This window comes from Babylonia areolata, chromosome 30 (genome assembly GCF_041734735.1).
Source record: "Babylonia areolata isolate BAREFJ2019XMU chromosome 30, ASM4173473v1, whole genome shotgun sequence".
Classification (NCBI taxonomy): domain Eukaryota; kingdom Metazoa; phylum Mollusca; class Gastropoda; order Neogastropoda; family Buccinidae; genus Babylonia; species Babylonia areolata.
The window spans coordinates 8443516-8455873 of record NC_134905.1 but is presented as its reverse complement, the minus strand read 5'-3'; the positions used below and the strand labels follow the sequence as shown (position 1 = coordinate 8455873).

The window sequence follows — 12358 nt, the reverse complement described above, 5'->3', positions numbered from 1 at the left end:
GGACAGAAGGTGTTGGTGTGAAGGGGTGGTGGACAGAAGGTGTTGGTGTGAAGGGGTGGTGGAGAGGTGTTGGTGTGAAGGGGTGGTGGAGAGGTGTTGGTGTGAAGGGGTGGTGGACAGAAGGTGTTGGTGTGAAGGGGTGGTGGACAGAAGGTGTTGGTGTGAAGGGGTAGTGGAGAGGTGTTGGTGTGAAGGGGTAGTGGAGAGGTGTTGGTGTGAAGGGGTGGTGGACAGGTGTTGGTGTGAAGGGGTGGTGGACAGAAGGTGTTGGTGTGAAGGGATGGTGGACAGAAGGTGTTGGTGTGAAGGGGTGGTGGACAGGTGTTGGTGTGAAGGGGTGGTGGAGAGGTGTTGGTGTGAAGGGGTGGTGGACAGGTGTTGGTGTGAAGGGGTGGTGGACAGAAGGTGTTGGTGTGAAGGGGTGGTGGACAGAAGGTGTTGGTGTGAAGGGGTGGTGGAGAGAAGGTGTTGGTGTGAAGGGGTGGTGGAGAGAAGGTGTTGGTGTGAAGGGGTGGTGGACAGAAGGTGTTGGTGTGAAGGGGTGGTGGACAGAAGGTGTTGGTGTGAAGGGGTGGTGGAGAGGTGTTGGTGTGAAGGGGTGGTGGAGAGGTGTTGGTGTGAAGGGGTGGTGGACAGGTGTTGGTGTGAAGGGGTGGTGGACAGGTGTTGGTGTGAAGGGGTGGTGGACAGGTGTTGGTGTGAAGGGGTGGTGGACAGGTGTTGGTGTGAAGGGGTGGTGGACAGGTGTTGGTGTGAAGGGGTGGTGGACAGGTGTTGGTGTGAAGGGGTGGTGGACAGAAGGTGTTGGTGTGAAGGGGTGGTGGAGAGGTGTTGGTGTGAAGGGGTGGTGGAGAGGTGTTGGTGTGAAGGGGTGGTGGACAGAAGGTGTTGGTGTGAAGGGGTGGTGGAGAGGTGTTGGTGTGAAGGGGTGGTGGAGAGGTGTTGGTGTGAAGGGGTGGTGGACAGGTGTTGGTGTGAAGGGGTGGTGGAGAGGTGTTGGTGTGAAGGGGTGGTGGAGAGGTGTTGGTGTGAAGGGGTGGTGGACAGAAGGTGTTGGTGTGAAGGGGTGGTGGACAGAAGGTGTTGGTGTGAAGGGGTGGTGGACAGAAGGTGTTGGTGTGAAGGGGTGGTGGAGAGGTGTTGGTGTGAAGGGGTGGTGGAGAGGTGTTGGTGTGAAGGGGTAGTGGAGAGGTGTTGGTGTGAAGGGGTGGTGGAGAGGTGTTGGTGTGAAGGGGTGGTGGAGAGGTGTTGGTGTGAAGGGGTGGTGGACAGGTGTTGGTGTGAAGGGGTGGTGGACAGGTGTTGGTGTGAAGGGGTGGTGGAGAGGTGTTGGTGTGAAGGGGTGGTGGACAGAAGGTGTTTGTGTCTCCCTGCCCTTGTCCAAACTGAAACTAAAACCAGGATCTTCAGTGGAACGCATGTTACTTACCTTCATGCTCCCTGTGCGCGTCGTTGGACTCTGGAGAGCAGTGAGGACTCTGCACGGTGCACGGTCCTCAGCCAGTCCACTGGTGTCACCCCATCGTCTGTAGACAAGTCTGAGGTCTCTAGCCATCGGATGTTTGTCGCCAGTTAATGTCTGCTGGAGCGGAACGTTTTTCTTTTTTGAGGGCGTTGGGGGTGGGGGTGGGGTGGGGTGTTTTTTGTGTCTGGCTTTACTCTGTATTGTATCTGCAGTGGAGAGACAAGGGAACGTTCTTTGTTTTCCTTTGTTTTGTTTGTGTCAAGAGGTGGGAACACTGGAAGTCATGTTTTTGCATTCTGTGCTTGCTGAAGAACTTGTGACCAAAAAAAAAAAAGGTTCGTGACGCCCATAGACCAGTGGTGTGAACACCCTCAAACTCCACCCTGTCCCCCCCCTCCCCCCTAAAAAACAAAACAAAACCAAAAAAAACTGCTTTGGAAGAAAACAAAACAAAAACGTGACGCTGTCTTGTGGCAATGTAGTGGCGCTTCTCTGTGGCGACACGAACTCTACAAGAAGAGAAGAGCTGCAAGAATTTCACTTGGGAACTGTCCTTGTAGCAGCTGTAAACGGAGAATCTTGTTATTCATTTCTGACATCATCCGCAACGCAACCCCGTTCTCGAGTGTAGCGCTTTGTAGCGTTTCCAATATGTCGCCTTTACTCAGGTCTGTGCTTCGCGTGCAAAAGATTGTGAACTTGAATATATGACACGTTATTTTAAAACTGGCTTGTCTTCTCCAAGACTGCGTTCATACAAAGCCCAGCCAACTAGTTACGTCAGCCTGACACGGACGCACGCACAGACACACAGCCACACACACGCGCACACACAAAGAATGCGGCTAATCCTAAACATTTTCTAAATTTAACACCAACAGCACATTCAAGACAAATTACAAGTCTAATGTATCGGATTCGTTTAAATGCCTTTTCGTACAAAATTTTCTAAAAAATATAAAATGTATGTGTGGTAAGCAAATAACTGTAAACCATCTACTCATTCATTGTCCAAGCATAAGACAGTTAATTTCAAAAGATGTAGTTGACGACTTTTCTACAAATACTCCATTAGCCACTGAAAAGATTTTGAATGATTCTTCATTGCTCAGAATGTTCTCGGAAATATTAAACTCCAGTCAGTCCAGTTGGTATCCTCCTTTGATGTATTCTAATTAATGTCGTTATTTATATTTACATTGTTGTTAGTTAATACGTGTTGATATGCATACACATTCTTCTTCCCATGACACCTCATTCATTACACACCACAATCTCTTTAAACTTTAATTTCTTACATTATACTTTCCCTCTCATACATAACATGAACACTTTATTACACTAATATCCACATGCATTCCCTTTCCTTTATCCACTACTTTTCTCCTTTCCGTCTAATAACACTTGAAGTGAATAGACGTTAAACTGAATATAAAACACACACACACACACACACACACACACACACACACACACACACACACACACACACACACACACACACACAGGGAGAGAGAGCTGCTGTCAGCTGGAAACAAAACAGCGATCTTCAGATAGAAGAAACGAATATTACTGGGATTCACGCTGCAAGTATCATTGAAGAGTTCCGTCCCTTCGACCAGCCATCCGTCTCGTCTGTCTGCACGAGACAATCAAAAAGGCCGGAGTCTGCTGGTGGCCAGTGTGAACACTTACCACCGGCATTCATGGCGGGAAAGCGCAAAATGACATGCGCACAAGTCTCTGCCAGTTGCTGTCAGTTGCTGACAGGTACTGGCTGTGCTTAGTGTGAATGTGGCCTTATTCTAGTTCAACTATTTAACCCTATACTGGCTGACCAAGATGGAGAGGACAGCCGGTGAAGATGTGCTGGCGATGTGTTGATTTATCAACAACAAAAAACAAACAAACAAACAGCAAAACATTAACACCACAACAGCTGCACAATTTGAATTTAAGTTCACTTGCTTAATGTAACGTCAGGTCAAACAAAGGTCTCATATTTCTTTTAGCTACTATTGAAATGGACACAAAATTTTTATTATAAGCGAAAACTCTGGAACAAGAAAAAGACTACCCCACTTGCAAATAGATGTTGGTAATGGAGAAGAATTTTCACTTAAAATAAATGTGCAGTGTCGACACCATGTCTTTATCAAAACACAATATAAACACTGATCTGGTGAGATGTTGTTTTTCATAACTTGAATAAGGCCCTGAAAAGAAACAACATTTAATTTGAGTCTCGTGTTTTCTGTTATACCAGATAGTAGAAAATTTAGTCAGTCTGAAGATGAAATAATACATGCATTTCTTTTTTAAAATTTTCATTGATTATTATTGTTTTCATTCAATGTGGTCAAATCACATTGTACATTACTCTTTTCTAAAACGCGTTTTATTTTACATGCTTTGAAATGGATACCGGTTAACCGACTCGTAATGTATTCGCTGAAGGTGGATAATCTGAGTCATATACGCTTGACAGAATTGTATCAAGTTGTTTTGTGTGTGTGCTTGCAATAGATACACATGCACTGTTGCTGTATACGCTGAAGTGTATTTTTGACAACGAGTATAAGATGTTTCTATGTATTTTGCACTGGTTGATGATTGACAAGTGTTGTTACTCATTTTGCAATGGATAATGATATGCGATTGTCGTCACACGTCTTGTAATGGATGCCATGGATTATAACACGCTGATAAATAAGCGTTCCCGTCAACTTTGAAATAGACGTTTAACGCGCAGGTGCTCTCACGCATGTGCACGCGCGCGCGCGCGTGCGCACACACACACACACACACACACACGCACACACGCACGCACATGCACACATAATGGAGTTTTGGCCATGTGGTAACGCGTCCGCTTAGGAATCCAGAGATTCCCAGAGCAGGGGATCGAACCATACACTCGCCAATACTTTCTCCCACTCCACAAGGCCTTGAGTGGTGGTGGTCTGGACGCTAGTCATCCAGATGAGACAATAAACTGAGGTCCTAGGTGTAGACACTTAGCGCAACGGCAACAGAAGCCTTACCCCATGCAAAATTCTGTGGAAAAATCTCCTTTGATAGTGAAAACAAATACTCCTCCAAGCAGAAAATAATGCACACACAACCAAAAGTACTCATGATTATATCAATGCGACTTTTTGACACGGTTTTGGACAATCGAATTTTTGCAATGACGACATTCGCTGAGAGAGAGAGAGCGGCTTGGGGGTGGAAAGGGGGATGTTGCGGCATATCTCTCTCTCTATATATATATAGATATACATATGGATATATATGTGTGTGTGTGTGTGTGTGTGTGTGTGTGTGTGTTCTTTTGTTTGTTTTGACTCAGTGTGGTTTCTCTGAAATCAAGAAGCTGATTTCAATGAGATTTTGGACGCGAATGGATTTGCAACACAAATCATCAAACACAGACAACGAGCATGATATGAAGGAACTTTCCAAAAGGATGAGACAGACAAATGTTGTTTCAACAACAAAAGCTTCAAACAGACAACGAACAAAACATTCGGTCCTGTTCTCACGCTCCCTTGGCGAGGCAGAGCATTGTGTGGGTGATTGGAGAGAATGGGGGGAGGGGGGGATGAGGTAGTGGTGGTACAGGTAAAATGATTGCCAGTTTTAACCCCTAATTCCCGCTTGTATCCTGAACTTTATTTCATCAGTTTGTAAATCACTTGTACACAAATGATACCGTTGCTCCTTTATACATGTGTAAATATTAACTGTGATTGCCCTGTATGATCTGTTTACCAAGGTTAGTTTGTGTGTTTGTTGCAGTGTAACAGTTGATGCTTCGAGAGTTTGTTACTTCATGGGTTTTGTAGATTGTGCTTTTATATCAAGGACTGTGCTTTTATATCAAGGACTGTGCTTTTATATCAAGGACTGTGCTTTTATATCAAGGACTGTGCTTTTATCACGTACTGTCTTGTTTCTACTTTATCTTATGTCCTTGATTCATTTGAAGAATTTAATTTGTGAAGCGCTTAGTGCTTACTGCTAGCATAAATGATTGCGGTAAAAAATCATTGTTAAACAACGTTTTGTCACATTTAAGAAGAATTTTGTTTTTATTTCGAAAATCATTCCCGGCATATATCGAGCAGGGCCAAGTGTTGGTATGCATTTCTGTGTGTTATACACTCTGCCATAATTTCTCGTGCTGACTGTAATTCCAAAGATGATGATGTTGGTACATTGCAATCGTCTCGCTCATGTGACATGCAATAAATACACTATTGTAAGTGCCAATTTCAGTGTCATCGCTGGTGACATCGTCGCTAACGTCATTATTATGACGTCATCGCTAACGTCATCATTATTACGACGTCCCTTCTTTTCGCCTCTCACTTTCTACGTGTGTTCTAAGTTGTCAAGAAACCCGTCCAGATGACAAAGGAATAGTTCTGATTACAAATAAGGTCAGAATTTCCACGGTTTTTCACACAATGCGAGGTAACGTGGCAGAAGGACCACGTTTTCTCTCAATCTCACACTTTCTTTTTGATTGAGAGAAAGTGGGTGGGGTTCATCAACCCTGTTCAGAGGTGTATATTGTTTGGCGTTTATTTAAGACCGCATGAGCGCGCGCGCGCGCGCGTGCGTGTACGTTTGTTACGTGTGGGCGAGCGCATGTGTGAGACTGAGCGTGAATATGTACAAGCGCGTAAATTTTTTTTGCATATATTTTTGTGTATAATTTCCAATTCATGTTTATACTTTTTGTGTACAGTGTTCCTTGTGACCCCGGTACACTTGGTAATAAAGTCATATTCTATTATGTTCTATTGTATTCTGTTGAAATTGCCGCGGGTGCCTGTGATTGTTTAACTTATCATTGAGCAAGATAGTTACTCCTCGTGATCTATATTACTGGATGAAGAAGAACATTCTTCTGTGTTCGTGGGCTGCAACTTCCACGTTCACTCGCATGTACACGAGTGGGCTTTTACGTGTATGGCCGTTTTTACCCCGCCATGTAGGCAGCCATACTCCGCTTTCGGGGGGGTGCATGCTGGGTATGTTCTTGTTTCCATAACTCACCCGAACACTGACATGGATTACAGGATCTTTAACGTGCGTATTTGATCTTCTGCTTGCGTATATACACGAAAGGAGTTCAGGCACTAGGAGGTCTGCACACAATTATGTTGACCTGGGAGATCGGAAAAATCTCCACCCTTTACTCACCAGAAGCCGTTACCGAGATTCAAACCCGGGACCCTCAGATTGAAAATCCAACGCTTTAACCACAAGGCTATTGCGCCCGTCGAGAAGAACATTCAAAACCCCATTTAGCTTTGACACGCTTCGTGTTTTCAGTTAAGTGTGTTTCATGCAGAAAGTATATTGCATTTTATATTTGTCATAAGTGCTGTAGAGCGTCCTGCCTTTTTTTTTTTTTTTTTTTTAAATTTCTTTAAACACCCGACCCCTCACAGTTTAAGAATATCATTTTGAGATTATTCATTGTTAAGTGGTGCTATTGGTCCACACTCGCAAGTGTTCCCCGCCCCTCAGCTGGACCTTGAGTGGCGGTCTGGATGCTAGCCATTCTGATGAGAGAATATTGTATTGTATCGTATTTCTCTTTTTGTCACAACAGATTTCTCTGTGTGAAATTCGGGCTGCTCTCCCAAGGGAGAGCACGTCGCTACACTACTCCGCCACCCCCCACCCCCCTTGCGTGCAGTTTTATTCGTTTTTCCTATCGAAGTGGATTTTTCTACAGAATTTTGCCAGGAACCACCCTTTTGTTGCCGTGGGTTCTTTTACGTGCGCTAAGTGCATGTTGAATGGTTATGCATTCAGCAATGACTGCTTTTATTGGTTGAAACTTATGTGAAGTGTCGTTAGTGTCATGGCTGTTTTGGGGGTTAATTTTTTTTAATTTTTAATTATTGTCTGGACAAAAGAAAACGTGTCTACATAAAACAAAGAATGCTTTTGACAGATAATCTATTTTACGATTTTTACTCTTTTTTTTAAATACTTTTTTCTTCAACATGTTTTCATCATTTTGTGTAGCAAAGTGAGATAATGATGATCATAAGATACAAGCTGTATACAAACTGAATTTCCACTTTCAATGGCTGTGGGATGCAAGGCATACATATGCTTCTGATTTCATTGCTATGGGTTTTATTTTTAAATGAGTATGGATCTGGTCTTGTGGCAGCTATCTATCTATGCCTTTCCTAACTGGTAAAAATTCAGAATCTTCCTGTCGGGAATCATCAATGTGAGTTAGTGTGTCTAACTAGTAAAGCACGGAGAATATGGACAAAACTGTTTTTCATTGTTGTTTTTTTCTTCTTCTTTTTTTCATTAGTAACGAGAAACATAACTCGAACAATAGCAAAGATTTACTCACTGGTATTTTCTTTTTTAGATAATGTATGATGTACGAAATTGTTGTTATATTTAGTGATTAAAAAAATCGCCCCTCCCCAACTCTCTTTTTAAAAAAACAACACTTTTTGGATGACACCCAGAACATTAATTTTTATTTTCTAATATTATCATTATCATTAACATCAAAACGACAACACACACACACACACAGAATTTTCACAAGTGATACCGTACAGCACCCTTTTATTGAATCTCTGTTTCCAAATCTAGAAAGAAGCTTTATGTGTGAATATAAAGGCTACAGATATAAGCAAAAATACCTGCATTAAAACAAAAATCACCATTCACAAACAAGTTAGATTTAGGCATCTTAATTATTACATGTAAGTTAAGAATTAGGCAAAGCAATATGCACATTTTTCTTTTAAAAGTTTTTAAAAAGTTCAAAAGCGTGTGTGTGTGTGTCAAAATGTTAGAGTAGAACAGCAAAGTATTCATAACTGAAACTGAATCCTAGAAGCAAAAGAGAAAATCGTGATCTTTTTCTACAAAAACAATACACATACAAGAAAAATCCAAGAGGCAAGGCCATCACGATTCACGTCTAATACCCAGTTAAACTGACATAACAAAATGGCACAATGAGGCATATCCTTTTCCAACATTCTTTATTTTACACTGTTGTGACCTTGACCTTTGACTCCTGAAATTGTTATGCTCCAATACTAAACAATCACTCATCCAAGTTAGACAAAAGCATTGTGAAAATCTACATTATATAATTTGTTTCCATGCCATGTGATGACCTTGAACATTTAACTTGGAGCAGTGACCTTTAGTCTCTTAGCCCTTATAGGGTTTTTGTTCTCCGTTTCATCGTCAAGTCATGTCAGCTTTATCACCTTTTATGAAAAATATACGTGTGGTCGTACACTGCACACAATACAAACATAAAATGCGCGCTTAAGAGATATGTAGATCTTCCAGAAATCAAAAAGATCAAATAGAAATGTACTGAGATACCGAAGTACATTTTTTACATTCTGAGAACAATTAAAAATATACACAAAAATACTAAAAACAGATAGACAACATCAAAAAGCAAAAAAAGTCTTGAAACAAGTACTGAAACACCGTTTACAGTTTCTTAATGGTTAGCGTTTTCAAAGCATTCAATTGCGATTTATTAATACGACAATACAGACAATCGACGTTTTCAAACCACAGTAAATAATAAACAATCAAGAGTAAAATATGCTTGAAGATTATAGGCTTTTTAATATCTTCAAAAATCAACAAACATCAACAAACTAATAGACCTTTGAAAAACGTTTCTCACAAAAAAGAGAGAAAAAACCACCAACAACAAAAACTAACAAAAACCAAACAAACAAAACCTTCATGAAACCAAAGTCTGTTTCTGGATTTTTATAATTCGTCGTAAGCAGAAAGGTGAGTGTACTAGGGAAATTCTTAAAGAATGGAAATGATGTCGTGATTTTTTTTTCATCGACTTCATGTGTTAGAATGACTTACGTCATATTTCTCAAGTCATCTTGGATGATTATGCTCAGTTGGCTTTTAAGGTTATACTTTACATATGACATGCGTCATGTTGCTTCTGTCTGTCCTCTATGCCCCTTTCTTGATTTGTGTGTGCGTGCGTGTGTATACATGTGTGTGGGAGGGGGCATGGGGGGGTGGGGGTGTGTGCATGAGTGCGTATGGGTTAGAAATTTCTAGAACATGATTTTGAGAAGGTGGAGATGCTCTTTTCAATGAAATAGCCTTCTTTCCCACGTGTGGATGTAAAAATAGATGTAATCCGGTGAAGAATAATTAAAATCGATATGAACATACTGATAATGGATGAACAAAGAGAAAAAAAGACTATATTGAAACAACAAAATCCGGCATAAATCTCAAATTGTCGTGTCCTACTGTACTACACCATCCAACACAAGGCTACAGAAGATGAAAGCAATACGATTGACGAAACGTTTCTGTTTAATAGCAAAGAGACTAAAGATACATTAACACAGATGTTTAAATACTACAAGAAAAGGTTCCCAGTTATGAAATGTGTCCCTCAATACATTGCAAATAAAGCAGTAGGGTACCAAATCAATGCATAGTTTAACTGTCCTGAAAACTGATAAGAAACACTTACATACCATTAAAGAAATCTGACTGGACGAAAGGCAATGTGTGATACCTAATTAAGTTGAAAACATGAGCAACGGAATAAAGGAAAGAATGCTGAGAAGCAGATGTCGAGACAAGACGAGAGAAGACGACTTTGTGAGAAAGAAAATCCTCGCTGGGTTTCCTGAAGATGCAGCGCAATGAATATCTGAAACGGTGAAGAAATTCCACTTTTGACACAATATAGACAATATTTCATTTGCAGAAAGATCCAACCCATGAGCTACTGACAGGAGTGAGTATATATCGGAAAGATCATGCTCTGAGTAAGGAGGACTGAACAGAACAATTCACATACTGGCAAGTTCAAGCTCAAGTGTCGAATCGTACTTAGTACTTACATTTCATTTGTATTTCTCTTTTTTGTCACAACAGATTTCTCTGTGTGAAATTCCGTCTGCTCTCCCAAGGGAGAGCGCGTCACTACACTGAGAGCGCCACCATTTTTTTTGTATTTTTTCCTGCGTGTAGTTTTATTTGTTTTTCCTATCGAAGTGGATTTTTCTATTGAATTTTGCCAGGGACAACCCTTTTGAAACCTCACATCTACATAACAAGCTTTGACAATAATTCTGTGAAATAGCTCAGTCTAAATTTCTAGAGGTAATGCTAACGTTTTGCGTCAATTTTTATGTCTCCGGAATTTCTGCAACAGAATTGCTTATGCGCGGTACTGAGCTTTTTTTTTTTTACCGTATGCCCTGATACTTACAGCCAGTATATCCTGAATGTGTCGTCCTTCCGGATAAAAGTTTATTACCTTTAAAATTCTAACTTCGCAATGTCCAGTTACTGGTGTCTTCAGCAGTATATCCGGAATCAGTAGACGTATTCCACACAGGTGCCACACTATATACTGGCTACTGACACTTTTCAAGCATGTCGATCTCTCGCCGATGCGTATGGCTTTTTTTCTGCTTTTTTTAACAATTGAAACGTCCAACAGAACAGGGCAGTAAGCATTTGGAAACATTTTCCAAAACACCAAAACTTCAAAACATGTTGCTAAGTGAAATACATTTACAGATATTAAAGCATAATCGACTGCTTTAAGATTTTTTGTGTGTGTGGGAATAGTTTCCGATACAATAATCTGATTTACTATATCCATATGTATATATATATAATATTATAGTACACACAGCAATCCATATATATATATATATATATATATATATTCATGTATATCTAACAAAACCAAAACTTATATCCTGGTTGCACTTGCACGTTTTTTGACGGAAGCAAATCACTGTTAAGAATGAAAAAATCGTTTGTCTCTTCTGATCCTGGACTGCTTGGAAGCATTTGTTAAACAAAAAAAAAAACAACAACAAAAAAAACAAACAAAAACAAACCATCACTGTCACTTAGGTTTCTACTACCAGGTTTATATCGCTGTTGTTATATATATCATAATTACAGTAGCAACAATAACAGCAACAACAACACTTAAATCCAACTAAGTCTTGAGACGTTTATCAGGCTTTAAAATACTGCTATCCAGTAAAAATGTTCATCTCAGCCGGACTTGCATCGCCTCAAAGAAATGAGTGTTGCTGCAGACTCATTGTCCTGTGGACGGTGGAGACGTGGCTGATACAGAAGGGTCCAGGCAACAAGGAGGGCTTTGGTACTGCTGGTATGGTTCGGACTCAGGATTCAGGCATTCATCCGCAGGGGCGCCTGCAATTATACACCCACACAAACACACGCCTGTGCGCGTAAGCGCAAGCACTAACCCACCCACCCCACACACACACACAAACACAAACTCACCCAATTACACAGTCACCACCCAACCACACGACCAACCAACCAACTACACACACACACACACACACACACATAGATATGAAATGATTATACATACTGAATACACCCTGAAAAGTCTTGGGGGGAAAAAAACGAAATCAAAATAGAGTAATACATCACCTAAATAAACCAGTTCCTGACACTGAGAAACCCATTACATAAGTGTGCAAATGATGATGGAATGCACGTTCAACTTTTGAATTTTGTTCACACCGACCTTTGGCAAGAATAAATGTCCTGGAAATTCCCTGTAACCAACAGAACAGCACATCAATGCGATTTTAATGAACACACAAATACACACAAGAAAGGCTGAAGATTTTATGCTTTGGGATCAGTTTTATGGAGACGTCGAAGCGAGCAGGAGTTTCCTGTTCTTTATTAAATCTGTGAATGATGACATTCATCTCTCTCTCTCTGTCTCTCTCTCTCTGCCTCTCACACATGCTTCAAATAAACATAGCATTGTGACAAGAGATGCAGCAATATGTTATTTTC

General features: G+C 41.0%; 2 protein-coding genes across 6 annotated transcripts in view; one reads left to right on the top strand and one right to left on the bottom strand.

The window, feature by feature from the left end:
* Positions 1–6269, top strand: part of LOC143275667 (myosin-VIIa-like) — an 88382-nt gene extending 82113 nt beyond the window's left edge. Inside the window, exon 31 of the transcript XR_013053457.1 lies at positions 4818–6269. The gene's annotated coding sequence lies outside the window, so the exon portion shown is untranslated. The remainder of the gene's footprint in view (positions 1–4817) is intronic.
* A 4132-nt stretch (positions 6270–10401) lies between these two features.
* Positions 10402–12358, bottom strand: part of LOC143275679 (cubilin-like) — a 62691-nt gene continuing 60734 nt past the window's right edge. For 2 of the 5 annotated variants that reach the window (XM_076579968.1, XM_076579972.1), the window contains exon 25: positions 10402–11867. The gene's annotated coding sequence lies outside the window, so the exon portion shown is untranslated. The remainder of the gene's footprint in view (positions 11868–12358) is intronic. The other 3 variants (XM_076579970.1, XM_076579971.1, XM_076579969.1) reach the window with 3 other exon arrangements.